At 43.5% G+C, this 20,878-nt stretch overlaps 1 protein-coding gene across 2 annotated transcripts in view; it reads right to left on the bottom strand.

Annotated features, from left to right (window-relative positions):
- Positions 1–7,660, bottom strand: part of LOC115460554 (transmembrane protein 109-like) — a 59,457-nt gene extending 51,797 nt beyond the window's left edge. Inside the window, exon 1 of one of the 2 annotated variants that reach the window (XM_030190320.1) lies at positions 7,591–7,660. The gene's annotated coding sequence lies outside the window, so the exon portion shown is untranslated. Of the gene's footprint in view, positions 1–5,869; positions 6,085–7,590 lie in introns of those variants that run through there. The other variant, XM_030190321.1, reaches the window with a different exon arrangement.
- Between the last annotated feature and the right edge of the window lie 13,218 nt (positions 7,661–20,878).

Genomic DNA, 20,878 nt, shown 5'->3' with positions numbered 1-20,878 from the left:
CTTTTTTCGCTTACACAAACTACGAATCATAAGATCATTATTGAGCCCATCCAGTTTTAGAACACCTGCTCAGGCAATTTTAACCTTTTACTTGACTCAACTACTGTAATTCATTATATCATAATATTAGTAAGCAGCAGTTGAGCTGCTTACAACTTTTGTAGAATACGACTGCCCGCGTGGTATATGGTGAGGCTAGCCCTTTACTACAGCAATTACATTAGTTAAAAATGGATGCATGTATTAAATTTAAAATTACATGTTTAGTTCATAAAAGTGTTTATGGGAAGAATTTGATTATGGTGGGCCAACTGTTACCGCCTTTATGTATTACAGGACAACTGAGGAGTTCAAAAAAATTAACACTAGATATACCTATTGCAAGGAATTTGAAGTTGAAATCAGTCTGGGAACATTCTTTTTCAGTCCAGGGTCCTAAGGTTTAGAATTCTATTCCAGTCTCTTTACAGACTATTGCTAACCACAGTTTATTCCAGAAAGCTTTAAAATTATATCAGTTTTAATTAATTGAATATCATAAGTTTTCTTACAAAAATGTTATGCATGTCTGTTTAAGATACTTTTCTTGCTGTAAACTACTTTGAAGACATTGTTAAACCCGGTATAGAAGTATCAATATAGAATAGGATAGGATAACCCTTAGTAAATAGGGTCTTTTGATTTTAAACCCTCTTGAGCAACTACCTGTTGTACCCAACTGCAACATGTCCTGAGCTCAGATTTGAAAGTCAAGTAATTAAATCTAAAATCTAAAATTCAAATTCTACAATCCAATGTACTACAGTTGGGACTGTTCTCAGAAAACCAAATCAAACAAACAAACACCCTAAGTATAACTGTAGCATGGACAGCTGAAGAGAGACCTCAGCAGAGATGACAGCCACATCCTGAGACCCCCAGATTGTGACTAAAGCCGAGGATATAGCAGAACCCAGAGACACCGAATATAGCATGAACAGTGGCGCCTCACAAAGTGTGAATACAGCATAAACAACTGAAGCGGGACCACAGAGCCCAGAGCTTCACAAAGTGTGAGCATAGAACAAACAACTGAAGCGGAACCGCAGAGCCCAGGGCCTCACAAAGTGTGAATACAGCACAAACAGCTGAAATGAGATAGCAGAACCCAAAGCCTCATAAAGTGTGACTAGCGAATGGACATGTCACACTTGAGAGAACAAAAAAAGAGAGAGGACAAAACACCCCTAAGTACAGAATAAAAGACAAAAAAAAGTAGGGATGAACAATTTGCCCCCCATGAAAATCCAGAAGGCACACTTGAAAGTCAATAAAATCATAGCTTTTATTGATAGCATCAACTGTGTTTGGACTCAGGGAATAAAACAGATAAAATTGGTTATCGGGGAAGGCCATTTGTCCATCCCTACTTTTTTTGTTTTCCATTTCAAGAGAGAGATCAGGAGGAAAAGGCCATAGAATGTTATTGAATGGACGTGGGAATAGTCCACTATTTCTGGGATGGGCGGGACAAATTGTTTGTTCCTTTGGCCGCTGTCGGAGACAGGGTGCTGGGCTCAATGGACCCTTGGTCTGTCCCAGCATGGCGATGCTTATGTACTTATGAGAGGATACAGCATGAATGGCTGAAGAGTGGCCTAGGGAAGACAACCCCATCAGCCTGAAACAACCAAACAGGGCTAGAAAATACGTAGAAATGTCAGTACCTGCCAAATATTTAGGATAAGAAAATGTATTTTAATAAGTAATTTAATTTGTTGCTTTGATTTTCTTTTTAATTACTTTTTTGGGTTTCTTTTAGCTAATTTGGATAGAGTTATTTTGCCTATTTTAGGTGTTACATAAGAACATAAGAGTAGCCATACTGGGTCAGACCAATGGTCCATCTAGACCAGTATTCTGTTTTCCAAACAGTGCCTAAGTCAGGTCACAAGTACCTGGCAGAAACCCAAATCGTGGCAATACTCCATACTACAAATCCCAGGGCAAGCAGCTGCTTCCCATGTCTGTCTCAGTAGTAATCTATGGACTTTTCCTCCAGGAGTTTGTCCAAACCGTTTTTAAACCCAGATATACTAACCACTGTTACCACATCTTCCGGCAAAGAGTTCCAGAGTTTAACTATTCGTTGAGTGAAAAAATATTTCCTCCTATTTGTTTTTAAAGTATTTCCATGTAACTTTGAGTGTCCCCTATTCTTTGTACTTTTGGAATGAGTAAAAAAAAAAAATCGATTTACTTCTACTCATTCTACACCACTCAGGATTTTGTAGACCAGAATCATATCTCCCCTATCCGTCTCTTTTCCAAGCTGAACAGCCCTAACCTCTATATCCTTTCCTCATACGAGAGGAGTTCCATCCCCTTTATTATTTTGGTCGCTCTTCTTTGAACCTTTTATAATTCCACTATATCTTTATTGAGATGCGGCGACAGAAGATTTCAGCATATTATCTACAACGCCACCCAGATCTTTTTCTTGAGTGCTGCCCCCAAGGTGGACCCTAGCATCAGGTAACTATGATTTGGATTATCCTTTCCAATGTGCATCACCTTGAATTTGTCCACATTAAATTTTATCTGCCATTTGGATGCCCAGTCTTCCAATTTCCTAAGGTCTTCCGGCAATATTTCACAGTCCGCACATGTTTTAACAACCTTGAATAGTTTTGTATCATCTGCAAATTTGATGACCTCACTCGTCGTTCTGATTTCCATATCATTTATAAATACCGTATTTTTCGGACTATAAGACGCACCGGACCATAAGACGCACCTAGGTTTTAGAGGAGGGAAATTGGAAAAAAAATTTTTCCTTTTTCCCAACTCAAAAACCTAGGTGCTCCGGTGCGTCTTGTCCGAATCCCGCCCTCCCCCCGGCCCTGTCACCACTTCTCCCTATTCACGCGATCTTCCCTGGTGGTCTAGTGACGTCGGGGCAGGAAAGAGCCCCCTCTTTCCTGCCCAGCGCGCTGCTCTCCATCCTCCTGTATGCATTGCTGCCTGACGGTCTCGGCGAGATTCAAAATGGCCGCCGAGAATTGAAGTCTCGGCGGCCATTTTGAATCTCGCCGAGACCGTCAGGCTGCATACAGGAGGATGGAGAGCAGCCGCCTTTTCTCCAAGCTGAAGAGCCCTAGCCGCTTTAGCCTTTCCTCATAGGGAAGTCGTCCCATCCTCTTTATCATTTTCGTCGCCCTTCTCTGCACCTTTTCTAATTCGACTATATCTTTTTTGAGATGCAGCAACCAGAATTGAACACAATATTCGAGGTGCGGTCGCACCATGGAGCGATACAAAGGCATTATAACATCCTCATTTTTGTTTTCCATTCCTTTGCTAATAATACCTAACATTCTATTTGCTTTCTTAGCCGCAGCAGCACACTGAGCAGAAGGTTTCAGTGTATCATCAACGACGACATCTAGATCCCTTTCTTGGTCCGTGACTCCTAACGTGGAACCTTGCATGACATATCTATAATTCGGGTTCCTCTTTCCCACATGCATCAATTTGCACTTGCTCACATTAAACGTCATCTGCCATTTAGACGCCCAGTCTCCCAGTGGGTTAGTGACCACTTGGGGAGTAAGGGGAGGTCATCCCCGATTCTCTCCTGTGGTCATCTGGTCAGTTTGGGCACCTTTATGTGGCTTGGTCGTAAGAAAAACAGGACCAGGTAAAGTCGTCCAAGTGCTCGTCAGGGATGCCCTTTTTTTCCATTATGGGTCGAGGACGCCCATGTGTTAGGCACGCCCAAGTCCTGCCTTTGCTACGCCTCTGACACACCCCCATGAACTTTGGTCGTCCCCGCGACGGAAAGCAGTTGGGGATGCCCAAAATTGGCTCTCGATTATGCCGATTTGGGCGACCCTGTGAGGATGCCCATCTTCCGATTTGTGTCAAAAGATGGGCGTCCTTCTCTTTCAAAAATGAGCCTGATAGTATTTACAGGTACTAGGCTACTCCTCCACTCTTGCTGGCAGGAAATTATATACATATATTCCAGATGCCAATTCCAACAAAGCACGCTCAACAAATCATGCAGAACAGAGATACACAACCAGACATATATAGTAATAGGAGTAAATTTGAGAGAGTGAGATCCTACTCCACATACCCTGGCTTAGGAGTGAGGTTCATTACTGTTATGGTATGAGCAAAACTAACCTATTTGGAGAAACTGCCTCCCCCCCTCGATACACATTCAAAAGACAAACAGACTCATACGGGAAGGGTTTTTGACTAAGATCTCTTCTTTTTCAGTAGTAGCTCAAGTTGAGTTACATTCAGGTACAGAAAGTATTTTCCCGTCTCAGAAGGCTCACAATCTAATGGGCCAATGCTCAAAATGTAACCCTGGTGCTAGAGACAATTAGCACCAGCTTAGAGCTGGCGTTAGTGAGCGCAGAATGCTTAGAGGGCTCTAGCAGGGAAGATAATGAGGCTCATTTTCAAAGCATTTAGACTTCGGAACTTTGTAAGTCTAAGTGCTTTGAAAATACGCCTCCACGTATGCGCCAAAGATTATTTATTTATTTTATTTGTTACATTTGTACCCCACATTTTCCCACCTTTTTGCAGGCTCAATGTGACTTACACAATACCGTAAAGGTGTTCGCCAAGTCCGGTTGAGAACTAATACAAGGTTATGTTGTAAAATGTGTTATTCACAAATAGCCTGCAGATGTAGTCAAACGGATGTTAATGAGGTCATTTCCTATTCTCCTCCCAATGGTCAGAGACTAGCACACAAAACAAAGTCGCCCTTAAAAAAAATTGAAAAGCTTATATTTAAATGCGCAGAAAACAAGCACTAATGTGTGCTTTTTAGATTTGCTTGGCGCATGCACACAGAAGCTGAGAGTACCATGAAACTCTTCTGCGCATGTGCCAAGCATGTCACCCCCCCTTGTTTTTGTTTTTACAGCGCACATATAATTTGAATACCATTTCCTATGAGCATTGGCGAAGTAGTTTCCTGCGCTGTTCCGGCAGTATGGGTTCTGCGCTGTTGGCTTTACCATGGGAGTTTTGAGCATTGGCCCATGTTAGTACCTGAGGAAACGGAGACTTAAGTAACTTGCAGTGGGATAGTTATTAAGGTGCATTATAGACATAACGTATGTCATTAAGTTACCGTTAACTCACGTTAATCTAACACTGTACTGGGTTATACAGTAATGAGATGCAAAGCAGTCAAATGTATGCTAAACACCTGACTGCTGTGTAAATTGAATAACGCAACGTGTGGTGTACACTATAAGTTGCATTATTCCTGGAAAAATAAATGACAGTAAAAACCTGGCATTAATTTTTCCCTGGCCAGGAGAACTGAGCCTCAAAGCCGCAGCAGTCCAATGCTCCTGGTGTTTTCTTGAAGGGGCCAGCCAAATAACCAATGTCCTCCTACCTGCCAACCACAACTTCCCTCTCGATGCCCTGAATCAGTTTCCCCCCTCCTGAAGATTCTCCCCCAATCAATTTTCATCCTACCCCAAAGACCCTCCTTTTGCCAAAATCCTCCCCACCCTCCTATAAGCCCCCCTGAGCCTACCTCGCAAAATCTTAGGTGTCTAGTGTGGTTGGGGCAGGAGTGATCTCCAGTCGCTTCTGCTCCTTGTTAGCGCCTCATTCAAAACGGTGCCGGTGATCCCTAGTGGTAGTCTCACAGTATTACCGCTAGCCCTGATGCTACTGCAGGTTAATCACTCCCTTGGGAAATCAATGTTCAGTAAAAGCCCAACATTTACAGTTCCTCAATAACTACCCCCACTTAGTTGCTTACAATTTACTGCTAGGGATAAATTGGAAATGGTGTATACTTCATGGAGCAGACTTTCCAATGTATTTTTTTTCCTTCACTTACCCTGCCAGCTTCTTGCCCTCCTTTCTTCCTTCCCTCTCGCCCTCCTTCTCGCCATCAAAGCCTGCTCCCCTGTCTAGGAAAGACCTTATTTTAATTCAGGCAGCCTGGCAAGGCCAGCCCCAGGCACAGCTCTCCAGCTGGTAGGCCTTGTTGGCTCAATGTCTTTTCCTGATGGGGGCAGGGGGGCACATCACAGGCTCAGAGGGATTGCGTGGGGCAGGTGCCAGCATGGAAATTTTAATCATCCTGGTGTTTTAAAAATATAAAAATAGCATAAACAGTTGAAGAGAGATCTCAGGGAGAGGACAGAAGCAACAAAAGACGTCTAAAGTATTAATGCAGTGGAAACAGCCAAAAAGAGAGAAACGTGAATTCAAAGTGACTTAAGAGACGAGAGTACTGGGGTGTTCCCCATAATGAGAAAGGAAAACGAATACCCAGACACAGGAAATCAAAAATATGCAGATAAGAAAGGCAGGAGATGCACAAAACAAACAAACAGAGGGTAGCTTAGAAACAAACATAGCAATCTGACATGGTGAAGAGCTGCTTCAGTACTCTCCAGTGTCTGTATTCTCTGGGATAAGCCAGGTCAGTGGTCAATCAACTCCTCCCCACATGCATTTGGAGACCTGAAGTTCTTGCAAGTCTTACAGCAGTGAGAGCATCAACCCATAAAAAGGGACTGCATTAGATCATTCTTACCTATCACCTATGTTTACTAAGCGGCACTATGGGCATTAGCATTTTTAACACGCGTAAATGTTTTACACGCGTTAAACGCTAACGCGCCCATAGAAATGTATAGGCGCGTTAGCGTTTAACGTGCCTTAAATTTACAGGCGTGTTAAAAAAGCTAATGCACCTTAGTAAACATACCCCCCCCCCATATGTTAACCATCTCTCTGACCTCATGTTTCTAACTCCTCTTACTCTCTTAGCTATTTATAGGTTCTATCTTTGCTTATACCCTACATTGTCAATTAAAGTGTTCTATTACATATTGTGTTGACATTGTAAGTAGTATACTATACCATACTTCGTATTGTTATTTGAATATTTTTACTGATGTAATTGTCTATTGCTCATGTTTGATTTCTTCTTATTGTACATCGCCTTGAGTGAATTCTTTCAAAAAGGTGGTAAATAAATCCTAATAAATAATTCCTACCCATACAGTATGAGGGATGGGGCCTCTGAGCCTGGGGACAAACTCCAGTAGCTCTGTTTGGCAGAACCTGCCCTCTCTAAAGCTCTGCTGAAAGGAAAAACACTTGCTCTGTAAAGGGTGGAGTGGCAAGGAAGGGGAGGAGCAGCAGCTGTGCTAAGAACTGTCATTTCACTAATATCCCAACTCTAGGGAAGGGAGGAGGGAATCCGAACAAAGAGACGGAAGCAGACCCAATTACACATGCCAGCTTCTCACTGCAAAAATAAGCTGTTCCAACTGAACAGCTTTGCTGGATAGATATAAAACACTACTATTTCTTCACTGTAAATGAGATAATAAAACCTCCTTGTGAACTCAGTCCTCCTAAAGATCCCTGAAACTCTCCTGGTAAGAACAGCAACAAGTTCCTCTGAGCAGAGGGTGGAACTTGAACCAGGCAGGGTACTCAGATCTAGAAAATGGGCACAGTATCCAACTATAAAAGAGAACAGAGGTGATCCAGAGAAATAGAGAAAACACAGCCTGTGCAAACCAGCACCAAGGCACTCACCTTGTCTCGGTCCTTCACGTGTGGCTCTTGCTTCGGCAGCGGCTGTGCTCTGCCACTATGGAGGATATAGTTTCAGAGACACTCCCTCCAAGAATCATGGGACTTGGAGTTCCAAGCTACAGAATAAGCCTGCCTCACAGTTCTATCATGATTTAGAAAACGTTTTCAAGACATGATAAAGGCTTTAACATTCTTGATCCCCCTGCAGTACACATGGCTGCAATTACCTTCATACAGATCTTTAAATTCAGTGATGAAAAGGCTAGATTAAGGCAAAAGTTACATTCTCTGGTGGAAGGGGCAAGAGGAAATTATTAAAACACTTCATGTAAACTAGGTAAGCAGTCCACCAAAACACATATGTAACTTTACTCACTCAAAAAAGATTGCCTAGCAAGTTGTGCAAGCTTTTTTCTTTTTGTTTTAACAGGAAGGTTAATTCTCCCAGCAGTTCAGGTTCAAATTGCCTTGGCTTTGAGACACAGCATGTTAGCAACATGCAGGCTCCCACTCTTAGGAAAAAATGAAGAGTGGACTATCCTCTGCTCATACTTTGCATTTCATATTGACCAAAAGATCTATTAAACATAGAAACATAGAAAAATGTAGGCAGATAAAACCATACAGCCTATCCAGTCTGCCCATCCATGCCATCTACTTTGTCATTCCCTTAGAGATCCTATGTATTGTCCCAAGCTCCCTTGAATTCAAATACTTCCTCTCCACTGCCCTTTCCGTGAAGAAGTATTGCCTCAGGTTACTTCTGAGTCTATCCCCTTTCACCTTCCCTGGTTCCAGAGCTTCCTTTCAATTGAAAAAGACTTGCCTCATGTGATTTATGCCACGCATTTAAAATGTCTGTATCATATCTTCCTTCTCCCACTTTTCTTCCAAAGTATACATATTGAGATCTTTAAATCTGTTCCCATACACTTTATGACAAAAGCCACTTAGCATTTTAGTAGCTGCCCTCTGGACCGACTCCATCCTGTTTATATCTTTTTGAAGGTGCGGTCTCCAGAACTGTATTTAATTCTTTGTATATTCGCTTCAGTGACAAGTGCTGTACGTTTTTATTCCTGGGTTAGGTCTCAGACTTCGGTGGGGGGGGGGGGGGGGGGATAGCTAGGGATTTCACAGCTATCATTGAACAGCGATGACTGGTGGACAGACTTATTGATTTTAAAAACTTGTACATACTGCTAAGGTGGAAACCCATTCAAAGTGGTTTACAGCAAGAACATCATACAAAAATTCAGAGTCTCTATGAGCCTGTTCTCAAAAGGACCTGCGGTACAAGGAAGATCTCTGCAATGGCTGGTCAGAACCCAGAGAGGCAGGTCCGTCACTAGACAAAATAGTGCATCTTTTGAGCTCACGTGCTTGTGGATTCAAAGACTCAGTCAAATGGGCAGCACTGCATCAATCTCCCTGGTCTGGTGCCCAGGACAGTCTCCTTGTGTGCTCAGAAAAAAAAAAAACACCAAATATCACACCAAGGAACATAACCAAAGAAGAATGATAAAACAGATGCTGTATTTCTAAAATCTAATTATGGGCAAACCAATATAGACTAAAATTGAACCCCTCCAAGACCAAGCTGCTTTGGTTCGGTGTTCCTAATTCATCTTTCCCTGGTAGTTTGGCCTTAAATACCTGTGATTCTCTTTGTATTGATAATTCATCAAGGGATTAGTGCACGCTGATCAGCACACTACTACGGGACACCTCAGCACGTCCTACGGCAGTGCTTTTTAGCACGTGGTAGGCACAGGCTAATGCCTACCACTGCTTACTAAAAGGGCCCCTAAGTGTTTTAGGAGGTTAAAAAGAAGCATTGCTGGAGGTGTGTTGAGACGTGGGGATTAAAGAGCCCACCAGTAGTACATAGTAATATATGTAACTTTGTAAGTCTATGTGCTTTGAAAATGATCCTCAATAAGTGCAGGTAGTATCTTTTCATAATCAGCTACAAGGTATATGTGTAACTTGCAACACTGCCAGCAACTGGAAATCGTCTCCTGACTACAAATTAGAAATGTATAGACTTCAGCCTGATGTAAAAATATGTGGTATTACTGAAACCACAAGAAGTCAGGTACTGCCTGCAGTACAACCCCAGAGAAACAATGCATTTCCTCTTGTACTGGGGAGGGGGGGATATTAGAGACACACAATTCCCAAAACTGAATGAGGAAATAAAATTTTCCACTAAAGAATGAGCTAGACAAGTAGCATATAATCTGAGGAAGGAGGACAAACTAACATGGAGGGGCATAATTGAACGTCGCCGGCGATCTATGTTGGCGGCAGCGCTACAGCTGGCCGGAACAGTATTATCGAAAAAGATGGCCAGCCATCTTTTTTTTCGATAATACAGTTTAGCCCGGCCAAATGCCGTGGAGTTCGCCGAGTTTGAGATGGCCGGGTTTGTTTTTCAGCGATAATGGAAAGTTATGTCAGCCATCTCAAACCCCGGCCAAATTCAAGGCATTTGGCCGTGGGAAGAGCCAGCATTTTTAGTGCACTGGCCCTCCTGACATGCCAGGACACCAACCAGCCACCCTAGGGGTCACTGCGGTGGACTTCAGAAAAGCTCCCACGTGCATAGCTCCCTTACTTTGGGAGCTGAGCCCCCCAACCCCTCCCCCAAACCCACTACCCACAAATGTACTGCACCCACTAAACTGCTCCAGGGACCTGCATACAGCCTCTAGGACTTATTGCTGCTGTATAACTTTGGCACACCAGTTGACACCTGAAGACTAATCTCTCTGAAAAAGTCCTTTCTTGAAATAAGCACGTTTACTCACAGTTAACTGCAGATCAGAGGTTGTGCCCCACTGGCAAAGTGTCCCCTGGTACTAAGATTGGCAGTAGGTCAGAGCTGGCACAATGGTGTACAATGCCCTCTTTCAGCACCATTCAAGGTAAGAATTACGTTCTCTAACGTGGGTAACACAGGAAAGGGAACTAAAACTGGTTTACAAAAATGGCCACTACCGCATGGACTACAACAGGAAACAAAACAGGGCACACTCTGACACAGTTAGCAGGGGGGAAAAGCACCATGGGAGTAGAGCCCAGTACCCTACACCCACCACAATGCATTGCTAATGTGACTCTGCAGGGCACCTAACAGAAAAGGTGTCACACTCACCCGAGAGCCACATCGCAACCAGGGAAAAGGCTGTCGGAGGATACAACACATTCTGCTGTCATGGAGGTGGGTACGGCATTTGAGGCTGGCATACAGGCTGGCAAAAAAGGTTTTTAGTTTTATTTTTTTAGTATGGAAGGGGGTAGGTGACCATTGGGGGAGTATGGGGAGGTCATACCTAGGGTTACCATATGGCTCCAGAAAAAGGAGGACGGATTGAGCCAGCCGGGTTTTACTTCCATTGCTTTCAATGGAAGTAATTGAGCCAGCCGGGTTTTACTTCCATTGCGTTCAATGGAAAGCAATGGAAGTAAAACCCGGCTGGCTCAATCCGTCCTACTTTTTCTGGAGCCATATGGTAACCCTAGTCATACCCCATTCCCTCCAGTGGTCATCTGATCAGTTGGGGCACCTTATTGAGGCTTGGTCGTGAAAATAAAAGGGCCAAGTAAACCCAGCGAAATACTGCTTAACTCCGCTTTTTTTTTTCCATTATCGGCGAAAGCCGGCCATCTGGTAGCCACACCCATGCCCGCCCATGTCCCGCCTTCGCTAATCTACTGACACGCCCCCTTGAACTTTCACCGGCGAAGCAACAGGAAAGCGGCGAGGCTGTCAAAAATGCTGCTTTCGATTATACCAATTTCGCCGCTTTTAAGAAATCACCGGCCATCTCCCGATTTGTGTCGGAAGATGGCCGGCGATCACTTTCGATTATAAGCTGGATAGTAACATAGAAACATGATGGCAGATAACTACTACTACTACTACTACTTAACACTTCTATAGCGCTACAAGGCATACGCAGCGCTGTACATCATACATGAAAAGACAGTCCCTGCTCAAAGAGCTTAAATGGCCCATGCAGTCTGCCCTTCCTCAGTAACCACTAATTCCTCCTTTTCCTAAGCGATTCCACATGCCTGTCCCACGCATCCTTAAATTCTGACACAGTCTTCGTCTTTACTACCTCCAACGGGAGGTCATTCCATGCATCCACCACCCTTTCCGTGAATGAATATTTTCTTAGATTCCTCCTAAGAATATGTCCTCCCAACTTCTTCCTATACTGATGCAATAGAATTGAATTGGGCCACTTGACATGAATATGTGATCACATACATGATCAAAGGGGGGAAACTGATGGTATTAAGGTTATATTTGAAAATAATGCCCCCCCCCATTCATAGAGAAATATTAAAGGTTAAATGTTAGTATAGAAAATAAGGTGGAAAATGTTTAAATGCTGTCTTTACCAGATGCAGGTATCATGAAATGCCTAGCCACCCACCTAGAGTTACCCCATGACCACTTAGAGGGTCTATCCCCCTATCCCCAGCACAGTTCAGGTCCGCCTGCACCTGCCACTTGTGCTCTACACTAGCACCCTCCTCCCACCGACTAGGTCACAACTGCCTCTGGGCGAGTCTCCCACTCTCAAATTATCCCCAGTGATTTCTAGGTTACTGGAGCCACACTCCCAGTGGTCCCACAGTTCCCAGAAAGCACCCACAGACCCAACATACAAACCACCAGGATTCTTTATCAATCCAGACAAGCAGGGCGAACAAATATGTTTATTCTCAGAACTTGAACAGTGCACAGAAAATGTGCAAACAGTAACAAATAACTGAAAATGGATCAATTAGAAAACTAACTAAACATTTGTTTACTTTCTAAAAAGTACCTGGGGAAATCAGGACATATAGCTGCTCACCAGTTATCAAATATAACTGTTTTACAGGGCTTCAGCAAAGCGCTTTCTCTCTCTCCTCCCAGGCTGAAACTGGAGGGGAAAAAAACAGTACAATCCAAATGAAAAAAAGCTCCTTATCCAATTAGAGCCAGTCAACAAGTATTAAAAGAAAGCTGGTTACATATAGGCATTTCCTTTATCTGTGTGCTAACTAAGGCCCAGATGCATCAACCATACGTAAAAAAAAAAATCTAAAACGTTAAAGTCCTTAACAAATTTGAAAAAACGAAGCATGCAGCAAAAAATCAAGTCGCACATGTTCGGTGCAGTACTGGAAAGTACGTGTCAAAGATTCGTAATCCCCGTCGGTAATCGGCCCCTAAAGCATGCGCAGAGCAGCCAAGCGTTATGCTGGCTGCTCTGCGCATGCCACAAACGTCCAAAACAGCAACAACAAAAAAAACCACAAACACGTGGCTCCCCGCTTCCCCCTGCATCAATACAAAAAATAAACATACATCAAAAAAGGATCTGGAGGGGGCAAAGGCGCTCGTCAGAAGCGTCCAGTATGGACGCCCTTGCCCCCCCCCCGAAGTCGCCGCTGCTCCCCACTTCCGCTAGTATAAAATAAAAAATTAAAACAAAACTAAAAAGTTTAGCAGCCCCGGTCCCCCTCCCTTCCTGTCTCTCTCTTTACTCCTTCTCCCATAGCTCCGCCTACCGGCATCCTCCGCTCCTGTGCCCCGCCCCCTTGAGCTTGTCGCCGCCGCCCCCCTCTACCGGACCCCCCCTCCGCTTTACCGGCCCGTGCAGCGCCTCTCACCTCTGTGTGAAGGCGCTGCACGGAATGGAACAGCTGATCGGCGATCACTGCTGCCTCCTCCGACATCTCTCTGTTCTTCCTGGGCCCGCCCTCCTCTGACGTAAGTTACCTTCTTGGTTTTTAAATGAGCATTCTCAGATATTTCTTGCTATCTGAGGCACCTTTACCTATTTTTTGCAGTCTCATCTGAGACTTTTTGGCTGGATTCTATGCAATACCAATCTTCCCTGCCTTTCTAGACTTTGTTATCAATAGGTTTGCAGTGCACGGAATGGTGTCCCTCAAAGTATTCTCAAAGCAGTAGGTAGGCCCTCCTCAGTGCAACTGTGTAAATGTTCCTGATCATCATCTCTGGTTCCAGGACTTTTCCACTCTGTTTCTCTCCATTCAGTCGGAGCTGTTGGTTGTGGGGATTCTTGGCTCAGTCTGTCAGCTATATTGACCCTATCTTTTTTTAGAAGTTCTAAGCTGAATCTGTTACCTATGCAGGTTCTCAGTTCAATCTGTCACCTGTGGGGATTCTCAGGTCAATCTTTCTCCTATGTAGGTTCTCTCAGTCTCCTCTGGAGGTTTTCTGTTCACGCAGTCACCTATGGAGGTTTTTGGTTTACTCTGGGGCTCATTTTCGAAAGAGAAGGACGCCCATGTTTCGACATAAATCGGATGTCCTTCTCCCAGGGACGTCCAAATCAGTATAATCGAAACCCGATTTAGGACGTCTCCAACTGCACTCTGTCGCAAGGACAGCCAAAGTTCAAGGGGGCGTGTCGGAGGCGTAGCGAAGGCGGGATTTGGGATGTCCTTGACCCATAATCGAAAAAAACAAGGACATCCCTGACGAACACTTGGACCTGTTTTTATTACGACTAAGGCTCAAAAAGACCAGATGACCACCGGAGAGAATCGGGGATGACCTCCCGTTACTCCCCCAGTGGTCACTAACCCCCTCCCACCCTCAAAAAACATCTTTCAAAACATGTCGTGTCATACTCAGATGTCATACTCAGGTCCATGACAGCACATTGTGAAGGACCTGCGCTCTGGTTTGTTCAGGAATGCCTCCCTCCCCCACAGACATCCAAGGATTTTTCCAGGAAATCCTGCAGAAGTTCATGCACTGCTCCACTCTCCTAGGCCCCTCTCAACCCCGACTCAAAATAATGACTCAGCCATTCAGTCAGGGCCATATATATTTATATCAGTTTATGCAAAGCAATTTCCCAAAGGTTCAACACAGGTTCAAAATCACAGCAGTTCATGTAAAGCATTTTAAAGGGTTAAAAATCCCCAATAGTTAATGTAAAGCAAATTTCCACAGGTTCAAAAACCCAGCAGTTCATGTAAAGCAGTTTCCACAGGGTTCAAAATCCCAGCAGTTCATGTAAAGCAGTTTCCAAAGGTTCAAAATCCCAGCAGTTCATGTAAAGCAGTTTCCACAGGGTTCAAAATCACCACCCACTGGGCCAGCACTATCTCCCATCCACCTCTCCCCATTGGACCCTCCAGGAAAAACAGCTTCTCAGTTTCCCTTTGGAGAAAACCATCTTCTTCCTTTTTACACCCAGTTCCCATATCAAGCTCCCAACTGCTGCTTTATCTCACCTCTTAGTTTAGCTAGAGCTGAAGTATCCAGCCTCCTGTTCTCTTTCCACTCCCTTTTCTGCCCCTTGCCAGTCCATGGGTTCCTCCCCACACCCCTCTCCCAGCTGCCCCTCCTTTCCTTGATTAGGCAGATTCAGGACCTCCTCCCCTAGCCTAGTTCTCTGTGTCAGGATTTTCCAATTCCCTGCCCTTGTCCTTCTCTCAACCTCCTCCAGGGGCTGATGGGAATGGAAGTCCCTGCTGCGATGGTATGCCTCCCTATGGGACTGCTGGGAAACGTAGTCCTGCATTCTAGGTTGCGCTCCTCTTGGGGACTGGTGGGAGTTGTAGTCTTTCTCCTTTCTCCACTTCTCTGAGGAATAGGATCTCCTTTCTCTAGCCCTGTCTTCCCTCCTACCCCCATCATATTCCTTACAGCATGCAGGTCCCTGGAGCAGTTTTAGTGGGTACTGCAGTGCACTTCAGATAGGCGGACCCAGGCCCATACCCCCATACCTGTTACATTTGTGGAGGGAACAGCGAGCTCTCCAAAACTCACCACAAACCCACTGTACCCATATATAGGAGCCCCCCCCCCCTTCACCCATAAGGGCTATGGTAGTGGTGTACAGTTGTGGGGAGTGGGGTTGGGGGGCTCAGCACACAAGGTAAGGGAGCTATGTTCCTGGGAGCAATTTATGAAGTCAATTGCAGTGCCCCCTAGGGTTTTCCCGGTTGATGTCCTGGCATGTCAAGGGGACCACTGCACTACAAATGATGGCTCCTCCCAAGACCAAATGGCTTGCATTAGGATGTTTTTGACATGGACGTCTTTGGTTTCGAAAATCGCCGAAAGTCAGAAACGTCCAAATCCAAGGACGTCCAAATCTAGGGACATCCAAATTTAAGGATTTGGACATCTCTGATGGTATTTTCGAAACGAAAGATGTTTCGAAAATACGGGTTTCCCTGCCCCTGGATTTCGCCATTTTGCAAGGACGTCCCTTTCGAAAATGCCCCTCTCTGTCACTTATGGAGGTTCTCAGGTTACTCTGGGGCTCATTTTCAAAAGACAAAAATGTCCAAAAAGTGTCATAAAGCAGCATTTGGATGTATTTCTTCTCAAAATGTCCAAATCGAGGTTGTGGTCTAAGGAAGAGAGAATATTTAATTGCTATATTAATTCCTGTAATAATGTGGCTCTGTGTTTCTGTACAAGAAAAAATTTTTGTTTTTGCTTGTTATAAAAATTCAATAAACAATTTAAATATAAAAAAAAACGTCCAAATCGGTATTTTCAAAACCTGTTTTTTCAGGCATTTACCTATGCAATTCATGTGCAGTGCATCCAAATAACAAGAGGGCATGTCAGGGGTGTTTTGGCAGTGGGATTAGGGTGGGTTTAGGGTGTTCCTAATATTTGGAATTTTTATAACCATAATGGAACAAAACGAAAATGTCTAGAGCTAAAACTTCAACGTTTTGATCTAGACCTATTTTTAGAATGAATAAAGCATAAAAAGATGCCCTAAATGACCAGATGACCACTGAAGGGTATCAGGGACAACTCTGCCCATTACTCCCCCAGTGGTCACTGACCCCTTCCACCCCCCAAAGTGTAAATAATACTGAGCAATGTGTAAGATCTAAGCAGAACAGCTTAGAGCTATAGGAAATTACAGATTGGCAATAACACAGAGTTATGAGGCAAATGACCTATGGGTCAGTAACATGTGCAAACAATATGTACCCCATGGGATTATAAGGGTGGTGAGAAAAGGAGACAGAAGGTCTGAGAAAAAGTGGAAAGAATGTAGCTGACACCTGCAGATAAGAAAAAGCCTTAAGGGATAAGCTGTGTGGAGGTACAATAACTGGGTGCAGCAGATGTAAAAAAGTATATAAGAAGCTTGACTGAGAACAGACCTAAGCAAAGACTTAGCATTGTATCTGTATATTGTATCTGCTGCTGTTTTGATATTGTAAGTATACTTTGCTTCCTGTATAATGTTCTTATACAGCCTCTGTCCAAGGGAGGACAGTTGAAAGAATAAAAATTTTGGAAAATTATTCATAGTTTGTCTTGCCAATTTCTTTGTTGACATTAACCAGGTGTAAATAAACAAAAGATGTGAATAAAAACAGTACTTACCAATCTCTCTGACAGGTCCATGCTTTGTGGAGATGTACTAATGTGCAACACTACTGAAGAACCATAATCCAGTAAGCCAGTAGGATATCAGGCCAAAATGTAAGGCTGAATCCAGTGGGTTTGATATTAGGACAATCTGATCAATTTGGGGTTTCCAGTACAGGGGAATGCTTCTTCTTCCACAAGATGGGAGTCACAGAATTAAAGGCCCTCCTTCAATATTGGGTGCAAATGGAGATACCCTTTTTGCATTGGCACAAAAGAGTTTACAAGATGTTAAGCTAACTCTTAAAAGGAAAAAAACATTCTTGTCAGTTTGGGACTGGTACTTACAGTTCCTTCTGGTCGAGCTCGCAGCCTATTATTAAACCAATTGGATTTGTAACGGAGAGACTAGTTGTGGATCTTTGGTTGCCCACTATCTGTAACTCAGTTCAGCATAAGGGTGGTGGAAGGGGGCAGGATAGCTGTTGGGGTTAAAAGGAAAGAGGGTAGGATATGGACTCCCGAGGGTTATAAGAAGCCAGGCCCTCAGTTACTTTAAGACATGTTAAACGTGTTTAAACAGGGGAGTGGGATAATTGTATGAGAAAATATATAAAAAAAGGAAAAGCAAGGAGGGACAGGGGGAAAAATCTGTACATGATCAGGAATGTCTGCTGTTATTGCTATGCAATGGTTACGCTGATTTGTGATTTGACTTGTTGTATATTTAACAGTTGTGCTAATAAATTGATTTCAAACATAAATCGATGGCCCCAAAAGAAGATAGCCATTCTGCGCAACCAATCTAAACACAGACCCTAAGAAAAGAACCACTTAATATCCATCCTATCATACCAAAACAATCACATGCCACTGATTCCATAGAGAAATAAAGGAATCTGGGAAAGAAAATAAGAATAAAGATAAATTAAAAATAATAATTATAACTGGGAGAAAAAATAAATGAATAGAAGAATTTAAAAAATATAGAAACAACTGTATCAGATGAAATAAAATAAATGAAGCCCCTACAAGAGCTATCATTAGGAGTTGATGCCTTATGAATCATAACACAAGGAAGCAATGACAGGCTCATATCTTCATCAGAATCTCCCCTTTGGATTTTTAACAGTCAGAAGATTTGTGGAGATATCTTCACTCAAGTGATATGCCTGGAGCAAAAGTAGTACTATTTTAGTAGAAATGGCAAAACAAATCAACCCTCTGAGTTACCTTCCATTGCCAGACTTTCTTCAGGGAGGCTAGCACATGAATGTTCATTTTGGGCTAAATCAACAGAAGCTGCTGAGGAGACAGTAAACCTGAGTTGCTGCTGAGGAGACAGTAAACTGTGGGCTCTCTGAGATCTTTCTTTTCTTGGCCCTCATTTCTTTCCAAGGAATCACAAGTTCTTTGTCAGGGGAGGGGGTTTCCTTTTGACATGATAATTGTTAAAACACCTCAAAACACCGTTGAACAGAAGATATAATGAATATAGGGGCTGACCAAATTTTGGTTCCAGTGCTGAAACAAGCCTGATATTTGAAGTAGGTCTTGTTTCTATTTTGGTTGCAAATGCCAGTACATTTTTGACTCAAATTGAAACCCCCCCCCCCCCACCCCACCCCAACCAAAGCAGGCCCCATTTTGCCCCCGAAGGAAAACTGGGCCCACTATGCCCCATCTGAACAAAAGCGAGCTCCCACCCGTAACCCCCCCCCCCCCCAAGCTCACCTTACAAACCTGGGAAGTTGTGGCAGCAATTTTGACGCGGGGCTGGCATAGGAATGGGCAAGAGTGACAGGGAATTGCTCCTGCTCCGACTAGGCCACTAGATCACCAGAGTTTGTAAGGTAGGTCGATGGGGGAACCCGCTTTTATTTGGGAGCCAGAGGGCCTGTTTTTGTTTGGGGGGTGGGGCAGTGATGCTGGACTGCAGCCTGCTTTAGCTTGGATGCGGGGGGGGGGGGGGGGGACCGAGTGAGGCTTGTTTTTATTTGCAAGGGGCATGGTGGTACATTTTCAGTTTTGACCAAAACCAAAAATAACAGTTTTGTGCATCCTCTAAATAAATATATACAAACTGAAGACCAAAAGGGAAATGCCTTTTGACCTTCATAGTTGGGCTGAAGCCAAGTAGTAAACGATTTAAAACTTCTCCATTTCTCCAATGCAAGCACAGAGATATCTGGAAATATTTTGATAGGCTGCCCTTTACATTTCAGAATAGGCTTATTATGAATTTTGTTTTTAAATTTTCTCTCTTGAAAGACGTGGAAACATACTACTGTTGAAAGTGGATCTTTTACTGAAAGTGACTTTTTATGCCTCACCCTATGAGCTGTGTCTAGTTTCACATGGGAACTTGTATTTTTACCAATATTGTAAATTTTAGACCATTTTGTACGTCTTCTACATTATGTTTCAGGTACTCCAATAATACGTACATTAGATCTACACTGATTTTCTAGGTCTTCTTGCTTACTTTCTAAAAAATCCATTCCTTTGTTCTAAATGCTTCATGTTCAAGTGTACAGCGCTGCGTACGTCTAGTAGCGCTATAGAAATGATAAGTAGTAGTAGTAATTTTAGAGTAAAGGAAGCCCTTATGTGGAAACATGATCCCCTAGAGGTAGTAACATGAGACAACCACTGGGGGGTTGCCAGTGCCATTTTGGGTCCCGGGGCCAGCAGTGCAGGAGTGATTGGGGATTGCTCTTGCCCCAGACCACTAGACCATCAGATACAAGGCCCACAGGCCCTTGCTGATGGAAGGAGAGACCTTAGGAGGGGCTGGGGAAGTGTGATCGGGCCTGGGGGTGGGAGGCTTAGATCAGTTCTGCAGCTCCTTTAAAGTGAGGCCCGCTTAGCTGGGGTTATTTTACTACCAATAACACCACTTGCACCCAAGTTGCGTTATGGTTTTTACGTAGTAATGAGCTGCTTTACACGTAACCCGCAGCGATGTGGTGCTAAGTCCTTTAGGTCAGTGTTTCCCAAGTCGGTCCTGGAGTACCCCCTTGCCGGTCAGGTTTTCAGGATATCCATAATGAATATGTATGAAATTGATTTGCACACACTGCCTCCATTATATGCAAATCTGTTTAACGCATATTCATTGTGGATAACCTGAATGGCAAAGGGGTACTCCAGGACTTATTTGGGAAATACTGCTTTATGTAACACATAACACAACTATCTTAAGGTCTAATACAGCTTGGTAATTTCCCCCTCCCCCTTAAAAAGTTCAATTTCTTTTTTATGAGAATAGCAATTCCAGTAGTGCAGAATACTTTATTCACTGTAACCCGCTCAGAAATTTGGGATGGAGCAGGCTATAAATATTTTAAATTAAAAAAAAACAAAGGTTCAAAAGTTGCTCCTTTGCCTTCGCTACATTCGTCATAAACACACCCACACACAGGTTGGAAAAAGAACAGCATAAGTCATCTTCTGTATATATTCGCCACTTACTATATTTATTAATTTTGGCATCACACATACAAATTGTCCTGCAAAAAAAGCCTCCCACTTATACTTCTAATTCTAAATCTTATAATAACCTGTACTGGACTGGACGGAGGAGAACCGACCCCTTAACCTACGTCACTTCCAGTTGTAACACTATCACTGGAAAGCACTTACCCTAAACATCAGAGAAATGGCGGGAACTGAGGGAAGAACATTTTTACCTAAGTGCTTTCCCCGACATCCCACGCGCTGTAGCTACTCATTCCACTCACTGAACAAATTCAATAAAAAAATTATTGCAAATAATAATAATAAAAAATATTCTTCTTGTCGCTTCTACGTCATAGGTCACGGGCGAACTAACAGGAAGTACGAACCCGGAAATACGTCACAGAATCTGCGCGATTCAGAGCTTAGCGG

The sequence above is a fragment of the Microcaecilia unicolor genome, chromosome 1 (assembly GCF_901765095.1).
Source record: "Microcaecilia unicolor chromosome 1, aMicUni1.1, whole genome shotgun sequence".
Lineage (NCBI taxonomy): Eukaryota > Metazoa > Chordata > Amphibia > Gymnophiona > Siphonopidae > Microcaecilia > Microcaecilia unicolor.
This window is presented reverse-complemented; position numbering and strand designations above follow the sequence as displayed.